We start from the raw sequence: 11,041 nt of genomic DNA, 5'->3' as shown, positions 1-11,041 counted from the left end.
GTACTGTGTCTGCCCTTGACAAAAAAAATAATTAACAGCTTAGCCCGGTTGAAAGATCTGCAACATCATTCGTTTGTGACAAGCAACTGTCACAGCCCTTAGCAGGTAAGTGAAGTTATAGACTTTGTCTGCCTTGTAGCTCCTCTGCAGAGCACACCGTGTCTCTTTAAAACGCCGGACGGTATGATGTCAGGAGTAGTGCAGTTCAGTTGCAGTGCATGTGAGCCATAATCACTTCCTGGACAGGGAACGAGACAAACAGGAGCGAGTTAGTGATCGCGCAGAGGAAAGGGGCCTGGGTGAATTACAGACCCTGCTAACTTTGCATCCGAAGAAATATCGCACCGCTGACAACTGAAGTGGGCAGCTTTTATGGAGGAGCGACATAGCGGGTAAAATATATATTTTTTTCTTGCTTCTTGTTGTCTGGACGAGCCAGACTAGCGTGTTTTGTATTTTCATTTCGAGTATTTTAAAGAATGCAGTAATGTTATATAAATATCTCAAATGTTTCAAGACTGTTATAGTGGTAGAAGTGTTGCAGAATCAGCTGCTGGTGAGGTCGATGACACAACGAATATATGATTACTGTACTTCTTTCGCTACCGCGGTTTTTAATCTCCTTGCACCGCGTCAATGATTTGATAACCATAAAGCAACTTTCTTTGCTACGATTACAAATGCGCCAGTGAGGAATGCGACTGCTGGACGAGGCATCTTGCACAGGTATGCGATAAAAGATGAAACAGTAGCATTACATTTTGTGCGTACCTCTGTGGAAATGTACTGAAACAATGATTTCTAATATGGACATGACAGGGTATTAGATGTTTAATAGGTCCGTACGTCACAGCATCTCAGCTTTTCCATTTGGGGAGAGTGGCTGTCTGTGTAGACTTAGTTAGGGTAGGTGGTGGTGGTGGGATGTTTTGCAGCAGAGATTTTGTGTTTTAGTACCTCTTGTCCGGTGTCCTCTATGGCATCGAGGTGTCGGTTGTTTTAAGGTAAAGCCTCCCGTATTGAAACACTGTGAAAGCTATTTTTTCATGCGAAGGGAAATGCTGTTGCCGTATTACAGGGCTTACTGCACCACTGGACGCCTCCGATAAGTATTTTGGGGGGATGTCGCACTACACCTTAAGTAACTGAGCGGATGCCACCTAGAAGAAACTAGTTTCTCAGGGTTTTGTGGAACTAGAATGAGACGAAAAGGGTGCGTTATACGTGGTGTACTGTACAGTATGTATTCATGTATCCCGATCATTACCGGGTACTTTGAACTGTTCTGAAATTAAGCGTGTTGGTCGTACACGTAGGACAGAAGTCGTCTGCACAATTTTTACAGATGCCCAGAATAATATGACAAGTGACACGGCAGTTTACTTACCGTGGTCTGTGAAATGGCAGACACGATCCGCAGTCTGTAGGACGATCCAGGACGTTCACGTTCCAGAAATTAACGTTTTAATGCATCTTAGATATTTCTGACTTTAAGACGCTCGTATTTGTGAGGAATAGAATTGCACATCGTGCTCTGGCCAACAAGTGAACTGACAAATACTTTGAGAAAATCACTCATCATTTTTCTTCAGAGTATAGAACCACTCTCTACATATAAGGTCTAAGCTTAATTAGTAGGATAAATATTACAAAGTAACAACGTTTATAATATACGTCAGTATACAGTACTTATTATCGTTAATAGACATATTATTGTTCATTATTTTCGTCTTCTTAGTAATAATTTGTAAAAGTGGAGTGAATATAGATTTTGGATTTCTGCAAAGCGGCTTGAATCTTCAAAAGAACGACAAAACGCGGTGCTGAATATGAGTTATTTTATAAAATCGTCGAAGCTTAATACATGTTTAATTATTTTTAAGTCTAAATATACAAATAAGATAACTTTCATAAGGTGAACAAGTTTCTAGAATGAATTTACATGCTCGTGTTTGTCATGTCTTTGTTTTGATGGGTGCAGATTTTAACGCATCCTAATTTTAGTTGGAATAATATATTTAAATTAACAAAATAATTAAACATATCCATCTATCTGTTATCATAAAGTTGCTTAATCTTGATAAAGGCCACACAACCCTGTAGGCATATGTCCAGATCCATCTTTGAAAAAAAAATATGTAATTTTTCAATTTAATTTCAGAGTTTGTAATGGAAAATCCAGCCCAGGAACTCAAGACTAACATTACTGTTCTGCATCAAAAACTAATTATGTGGGTTCTTAAGAAAAACATGCTATGGCAAGTGCTGTCACTCAGCTGTAGACACAGTGTGGATTTGATACAAAATACAGAACTCAGTGTATAAGAGGTGCCAGTGATGAGAGTCACCCTAAAGAAATATTTTTGCCCTACAATGTGTAGAGATGCCCCCCTTACTCAGGACTTCATGGTGGGCTGGGAAGGATAACATGGATAAGTGCTTTATGGTGAGAGCCAGCTGCTAGAATTCTAGCGACCTCTAAGAAAGCCGTTATTTGTGCTAAGAAGCATCCATTGCATTATCTTCTACATGTTCGCACCCATGCAACCTGCCCAGCTACAGTGTCACTGAGGTCCAGATGTGCAGGCCTGGCTGCATGGCACCTACCCATGCTTTCAAAATGAGATGAGGCCCAAGCCATCGGACACAACAGTCATAGGCAGTCACATGCCGGCGGGGCTTTTGAATGCAGTCACTGTGCTTCGGGCTGGGGACTGGTAACATAACTCGCCTGGGTACTGGCAGGCTGTTTTCAGCCATGTCTTTGCTGTCTGGCTCCCTGGACTGGTGAGAGAAGTCCCTCAGGTCCTCTTAAAACGAGTCAGCCTCACCACAGGATGCATACTTGTCCTCGCTTCTAGCCTGTACATGAAACTTAAAGAGTTTGTCAAGTACAAGAGAGGGTCTCACCTTCTTTTTAGGGGCCAAGTCATAGAGAGAAAATACCCACTCTAGCTCCCCAGGGGACAAGGTTGTATTCCCAGGAAACAGGTTGCAGAGTCACTTCTGCTTCCAACCTGCTGAATCCCAGCTCTTCACAGGAACAATGCTTACAGATGCCTAGATTAATGTTACAGTTGACACGGCGATTAACTCACCGTGGTCTGTGAAGTGGCAGATATGATCCGCCGGTTCTAGGATGATCAAGGACGTTCACATTCAATAAATTAATGTTTATTAAATCTTCATATGTGTGACATTAAGGCACTCGTTTTTGTGAGGAGTAGAATTGCACGTTGTGCACTGGCTAGCAAGTGGACGGACAAATACTTTGAGAAAATCAGTCAGAATTTTTCTTGAGATTATAGAACCACTCTTTACATATAAGGCCTATGTTTGTTAGATTAAGAGGGTGAATATTAATAAGTAACAACTTTTATATTTTACGTCAGTATGCAGTAGTTATTATTATTAATAGACATAATTGTTGTTCATTAGTGTTGTCTTGTCGGCGATAACTTGTGAAAGTGCAGTGAATGTAGATTTTGGTGTTCTGGAAAGAAGCTTGAATCTTTAAAAAACCCTGAAAATGCGCAGTGCTGAATATGTGTCATTTTAAACAAGAAAGTGCCTGTTTTATTTTTATTAAATCATTAATATGAATACATATAAATGTATCTTTTTATGTCTAAATATACAAGTAAGATAACTTTTATAAGGTGAACAAGTTTATAGTATGAATTTATAGGCAAATATTCTGGTCGGTTATGTCCATGTATTTCTTTGTTTTGGTTGGTTCAGATTTTAAAACACCCTCATTTTAGTTGGCATAATTTCTAAATAAATTAACAAAATAATTGGCAATAACTTCAGGTTAGTAAAAACCAGAATGTGTGGCCAAATCATTGCTCCACAAATCTCAGCCCACTTTAGCTGAACCCACTTGTCTATGAGTTCATGCAGGGTAGCAGCCATCTTGAAGAAATCCTTCACAAAACACAAGTAATATGAAGACAACACCAGGAGTCTCTGCTGGTGTTTCACCTTTGTAGAAAACACCCAGGCATGCCCCAGGAATCCCCTTACCCCAGAGGAAGTAATTTCTCTTAGGATGCAGTTATAACCTGAACGTGCCCCTTAACAACTTAACCATTTAATCACTGAACACACCCTTTATATCCCCACGATTTCATAAAAAAATAATGGTATTCATCACAGCATCGCCTCACCTCAGTTGCACAGAGCTCAAGCTCGTCATTAGGCACTTGTATGCAACAGCTGTTAAGAGGGATATCTCAGAACTGCCCCAGTCCCTTTCCAGGTGAAAAGGAATTTTTCAGTCTGTCTCCAGGAGTCAGGATTCACCTGCTAATATCCACTCCTCCTAGACCATCAAATGCAAGTAATTTGGTTCAGGGTCTCATTGATCCTACGGAGTGGAGTCATACACTCTAGAAATAAAATGACTAGATTAATTATTACAGGCAGAGAACTGTAATATGTTAAATAATGTCTGAGTGAAAACAATGGAAAATGTTTGGACTATGAAGGGAAAATGCGTAAAATTTTAAGCAAATTTTACACTCGAGTGTTTGATCAAGCAGGAAATTGACAACACGCTGACCAAAATATGTTTTAAATTACATAGTATCATACGATTAGGGTATTCTAATAATTTTAGTAATGGAAATGAGATGTTATTCATAAGTCATTAACAAAACATCCAAAAGTCACTCAAGACAGGTGTAGTATGTGCTGATGGAAAAGGACTGATATAGTGCCCTTTCATAAAATGGGAGATAAAACTCAAGCTACGTATTTATAGACCAATGCGTCTTATTCCTCATACAAGTTAAGTTATGTAAATTATAATTAAAATTGGACTTGAGGGTTGACCACAATGTCCCAAATGAGGTCTAACTAATTCATTTGATAATTTAACATAACTTACCTTGATTAACAGTCTGTACCCTTAACAATATAGAAAGAAGAGGGTAGGTTGTTCACCAACACAACGTCACTAGCAGTACTAGAAAAGCAACTGAATGAGGGTGCTCTGTGTAGATCAATTATTGAATTGGATGATTGTGAATTTTAGTTCATAAACTCTAGATTGGATTCCAGGATGAAAAACAAGCAACAACAAAAAAAAAAACCTAAGCAAGTCACCCATGTATATTTTTTTGTTTTTCTGTCCTAACCACAAAACCAGTACTGGATCTCAGCATTTGTACTAACCACTAGACCGCACTACTCTCCAGACCTCTTGCATAACCACTGAGCCGTGGTCTAGCAATTTCTCAGCTTTCAGGATACACTGTACACCCTCTCAGCGTCTCATCTCAAGCCGCCAGATTGCTGTCCCTGCCTCCCTCAACTGTTAGCACTAATAACACCACGACTGTCAACATAAACATATAAACCTCAGCTGAAGTAAGTTAGCCTGGCACATTTGACAAGGATAAAAAATTAAGAATGTACTAAAGACACAATTTATACAGTACTAATAATACAACATACTGCAACCAAACTAGAGGAAAGAGGGGGTAATTATTATTGGAAACATATTGTATGCCCACAGCTCCACGTTCTCTTAGATGACTGTCCCGTCAATCTAAACCCTAATTAAACTGTATATTTATTCAGTTCATCCTTGTGATACTTGACGTATCAAGTACCTGCTGAAGTAAGTGCTTAAAAGTGTCATCTCAATTTCCAATGGGACTTTTTGTTGGAGTGAAATGTTTTAGATTTAATATTAAATAGCGCTGTGCCCATGAGACTATCCCCCACCCCTTTCTGTCTTTTTGTGTCTGTTAAGCTGCATCATGTTGTCTTTTCTTGCATTTCCCTTGTCTAAGTCTCTCTTCAGCTCGCTTTTTCTGTCCCTGCCTCTATCTTACTCTTCAACATGCTTTCTCTTCCTCGCTCTTTGTCCTGCCTAGACTATGACACAAATAGCAGTGTTTAAAAAAACACAGAGAGGTCTTGAGCTGATTGTAAATTTGCCTAGCGCTAGACGGGCATGCTTTGCATAACAAATTGATCTGCAACTCAGACAATTTTCCTCCTGATGCTGGCTGAAGGGTTGAAACAATCACACCCAAAGCTAAGGGGACACTGAGATCTAGCCTGCATGGATAGATTAGTGCTGCCAAATCATGAAACAGTTACTTTACAGATTACAAAGATTTTTTTTTCCTCTAGAGGAAAATGTTTTTCATGGTACATTGTAACCTTTCACTTTTGCACTGTTTTCCTCCACTTTTTATGCAAGTGTACTTTTACTAGCTTTGCAGAGGTTTGACACTGTCAATATAATTGCCATTTGGTAAATGTTTATGAGGGGTGAGGGGTTTTATTCCCAGTTGTTAGTATGGGAAATAATGGAGTCCTTTTTTTCTTGGGTATTAACATGCTAAAATTAAAAGTAGTGTAAATTATGGTCACCTGCAGAGGGAAAATGTGAGAAATCCTGCTTAAGTAGACTTTGAGAAGTGTTGATTGAGGTTGTATTGTGTTGGGCAGGAAGGTCACTGATATCTGTGTTACAGGGAATGAGTGCAGAAGTGACAGCCAGTGTGTCAGTGTCTGACCACACGATAGCTGTGACTATAATTAGACTGGAGAAAAGGAGCTGAGAGCTGACTGATTGACAGTCTGCACTCTAGCTGTATTCAAGATGACCTGGGCTGACTAATATGTTCCTGTCTGATCTTCGTGAAACCTGACATGTGACTAAGCACAATGGGTTCATTCCTGAACTGTGCCTTGTGGTGATTTCTTCATTTCCTGTGCTAGCGCAAGGTACTTGAGGTTTTGGATATGCTGCCAGGAAGCCTTTCAGCTGAAACAAGGGCTTTCTTTTAAAGAGGGGACTTGATCAATGGCTTAGCTTTCACATAAGCATGCGGTGGGGGTGTACGGGAGGGGTGGTTAGGCTGTATGCTGCTCATATTAATGTGGCTGATATCCATAAACCTACAGGGCCTTATTCACTACCGACTTACCACTGTGAAATCTAGCTCAGCTGTTATTTTAAACAGACAAAAAGAGCTTTCCTAATAAATGATCTTCTAAAAGCCTCAGGTAGTAAACTTGTGAGCTCCTACCACATTCTTAGTTTTTTTTCTTTCTTGCTAGTTTACATGATGGAATGCACTTTCGTATGCTAACACATTTATGGAATAGCACTGTTTATGCTGTTTAGATTGCATTTCAAAGGATAAGTTGTGCTCTGTGAGCTGTTCGGTCACTCTCCCAAAGTACTCTTCCTGGAATGGTTTGTGTCTTTCATTTTTAGAGAAGGAAGGCATGCTTATACTGATCTGAGCTTTCTTTCTCCCAATGCAATGAGATTTATGCACTTAAAAATATATAGTAATGTCTATGGTAATGTCAGGAAACAACCTATGTTATGCAGAAGGGCTGGTGGTGAACACAGTTCTTCTTCACTTTCTTTTAATTAGAATAACTTGTGAAAAAGCATCACTGTCAGGGTCAACGCCACTGATTCATCTTGTCTCTCCAGATCATTCCTCCAATACTCAATTTCAATTCCATCCAGCTCCTTCAGTTACAGTGACAGCTCTTTATGATCAATCTAGTCAGTTCCACTCATGCATTTACAGTATATTCAATCTTGTCATTCCAAATCCTACGCTGAGTCTTTCACTTTCAAATTAAAACTCTGGGCATATTACATATTTTCCTGTTTCATGTTTATTGTCATTTATTTATTGTTAATTTTGTATTACAGTCAAGCAAATTGTATTTGTGATCATGTGATTAATATGAATTAAAAGTACAATCCATATTGGGGGGTTATTCCATGCTTATATTTGATCATCTTAAATCAAATGCATACTTTGTTAAAAACATTGATTTTAAGTGAACATTCATTTTAAGGGAATTTTAGCTATAAATGTCAGTATTGGGTTGCAGATACATTTGCCAGTTGCATAACTAGCCATGCATGCCCAGGCTAGGCCATGATTCACAGATAAGGCTGTGTTCTTTTTTGTGTTCTCTTAACATTTGCATATCCTTTCTTTCTCCACAGTTTCTGGCAAAGGTTTAACTTGGACTCATCTAGTCATAAACACCAAATGAGCTTGATTTGCTGACTGACTTCGTCTCATTTGTAACCATTCTTAATGTTTCTGAAAACTTCAGAATTTATTCAAAAGTTTAAAATGTCTTTTTTTTATTTAGAAAAAAAAAGGGAAATGGCTCTTTCCCAGCTTTTAATCTGGCTTTCTGTTCTTGGTTGTGGAAGAGAGGCTTACATCTTGCAGAAGGGCCTTTGTACTGCTGTCACAGTCTTCTGCAAAACTATGGGTTTTGTTACCTTCACTCTGGAGGTTGGTGCTTTTATTGACATGTGTTTTAGGGTTTTAGGGTCCTTGTATGTCAACAACACACTGAAATTACAATCCTAGTTTTTGCTCTTGTCCTTTTGTAAAGCAATTGGATCTCCTGAGCCTTGGTGTTGACCATGTTCCTTATAAAAATACACAAATACAAAAGGGCTGGATGGAGTACAGAATGATTTTGCTGTCTTACAACTCCAGAATACATGACAGCACATCTCATCTTCCTCATATTTGTCTGCTGTCTACGTTCATTGCTTCCTGTGCACTGCCAGGTCACACCAGTCCACCAAGGCAGGATGGTTAACATTTTTCCACACTTCAATATATTTCCCTGAAAAAAGCCCTCTGACCGGCTATACAGTACCTTCTTCTTGGCCGGCACAAAGGTAAAGTCTTTTTATTAGCCATGTCATTTCCAGTACAGTTTCCCAGTACAATTTCCAGTCATTATAAATGTCTATTTAGATTTGGCAAAACCAAAAAAAAACACCATGAGAGGTAAAGGAATTTTCATTACTTTTACTCTTAACCAGGACCCTATTAAAATGTATCAAATAAAATGCTATTGATCGAGCCTGTAAAACCAGATAGAAATGACACATTTAATCATTAATAAACACACCATCAGGTAAGGCAAACCTTTCTGCTCTTTCATCTTACTACAACAAAGGGGGTCCATTTTGATTCTTTCAATCCACCAAAAGGCAATATCATCTTGATCATTTTAGGTCTATCCTTGCCAGGAGTATACCAATGATAGGAAAAATGAAATAGGCAACTTCAAGAATCACAACTTTTCCTTGAAAAGTAACGTTACCTCCCACCCAGCCATTTCTCCTTTGCCTTTCCTTATTTTATGTTACTTTCCTGTTAAAACCCCAGACCCTGTCCTATCAAATTTAATTTCCATTTCATTGATCAAGTTCTTCTTGGCATTCAAACAACAAGTAGACTCATCCTCTCAATGCCCATGATAAATCATGTTAACACTTTCTCATTTCAAATAGGACCCTAATGCCCCAGATTTCTCTACTTCCCTCAAAACCTTCCTAGTGGTCCCTGTGTCAGAACAAAGAAAGGTAACATCATCCATATACAATACACATTTAACTTCCACTTCTCCACTACCTGGGAATAAAAAAACCCTTATCCTGTTATCATAATCCCTTGTTAACTGCGAGGGTTACATTCTTTGGTTTCGGTCATTGTTTGCGATTTAGAGCAAGGCAACAAAACTTCCGCTGAAGCAGCCCTATTACTTTGTAAACAAGGAGGCTAGTGAATAGGTCTTTTAATCCAATCGAATTATTGCTTTTTACTTCGAGAAGCTTTTGCAGAAAAACGACTACTTGCGTGTTAACTCTGCAGGCAGACCACGTGGGAACATTTTTGCAGTGAAAATTTCCCCTGTAGTTATTCAATGTACATGTACATCGCATTACATTAGTCATTACAGTCATTCCATTAGTGAGCAGGAAGGGCCAGTTTAAGTCATAATTCTCGTGAACTCTTGCTTTTGCCCGTGGTGAGACCAGAGGTTTCCGACAACATGGCGACCATACATTACTTTCACCAAGTTCACAATTTTGTGCTTCATTTGGAATTTGTAAAATTTTGCTATACTGTGAATTCATTTATTTTGTTATCGAGATTTAGTAATTGGTCTTGGAAATTGGGACTGCAGTTCCTCTTTAAGACCCTGAAGGAAAATAGGGGTAGGGTAATAGAAGTCACAAATCAAAATGTTAAGTTCCCTAATTCTTTTACTTCTCATAAAGTAAAACAACACCATCAGCATTAAAAAACCCCAACATATTTAGGAAATAATCTTGGAGAGACCGTTTTTAAATGGATTTATGACATAATTCTTGCCTCTGTAGCTGAGATGACACCCATGTAGGTCATGTGGCATCTATAAGACCTTAAGCGACAAAACCGCTCCACTTCTTCCACTCACTCTGACAGCTTCCTTACTTGTCTTTATTGTATGGATTGTAGATTCATTTCCGCCAAATAACCGACCAACAGCACTTTTAATCCTTCATTCAGGTCATCACTTTTGCACTTTAATTTTTGTCTTCTAAAATCATCATGAATCGGGATCTCATAGCAACATTGGATGCTTTTCACTTTCTCATACGCTTGTAAATAGAACTTGTGAATAAGTCCACGTGCAAAGGAGGCTGACCAAGGAAGAACAAGATCTGACCACATGGTTGCTCTCTCATCTCCTCTTGTGAAAAGAATTTTCATGCTATCGCACATCTCAGCTCACACACGTTTCTTGACCTGGCAATCCGGGAGTCACACGGGGTAAAATGGTATATGGAAAATTCCGCTAGAGCTAGAAGTTTATTCTTATCCCTTGAAATGTGTAATCACACGTCTATGTCATGTCTACAGCTTGTAGAGGTTTGCTATACCAATATTGGGGGAGAAAAAAGCTTACAGAAATCCATTTTCATCAACCTTATTCTCAGACGAATCCTTTCCTTTTGACTTCTTATGATTCTGAGGCCTAATGTTTTCCCACAGTTTAGGGTCATATTCTATTTAAGGATTTAATGTTGTTTTCCATCTAGCTAAATCATCACCTTAATTGGTAGGTCTACACCATCCTTTATAGACATATCTTCCACAGTATAGGGGGTAACCCCTACGCTAGACACATGGCTTCTTACCAGTTCACTAATTCAGTCATCCTGTATCATTTGCATTCTTCATCA

The 11,041-nt window shown here is 38.9% G+C and overlaps 1 protein-coding gene across 2 annotated transcripts in view; it reads left to right on the top strand.

Annotated features, from left to right (window-relative positions):
- The first annotated feature begins 213 nt into the window (after positions 1–213).
- nacc2 (NACC family member 2) overlaps positions 214–11,041 on the top strand; it is a 50,611-nt gene continuing 39,783 nt past the window's right edge. The window contains exon 1 of one of the 2 annotated variants that reach the window (XM_088615317.1): positions 214–392. The gene's annotated coding sequence lies outside the window, so the exon portion shown is untranslated. The remainder of the gene's footprint in view (positions 393–11,041) is intronic. The other variant, XM_088615316.1, reaches the window with a different exon arrangement.

The sequence above is a fragment of the Lepisosteus platostomus genome, chromosome 21 (assembly GCF_059453375.1).
Source record: "Lepisosteus platostomus isolate fLepPlt1 chromosome 21, fLepPlt1.hap1, whole genome shotgun sequence".
Lineage (NCBI taxonomy): Eukaryota > Metazoa > Chordata > Actinopteri > Semionotiformes > Lepisosteidae > Lepisosteus > Lepisosteus platostomus.
This window is presented reverse-complemented; position numbering and strand designations above follow the sequence as displayed.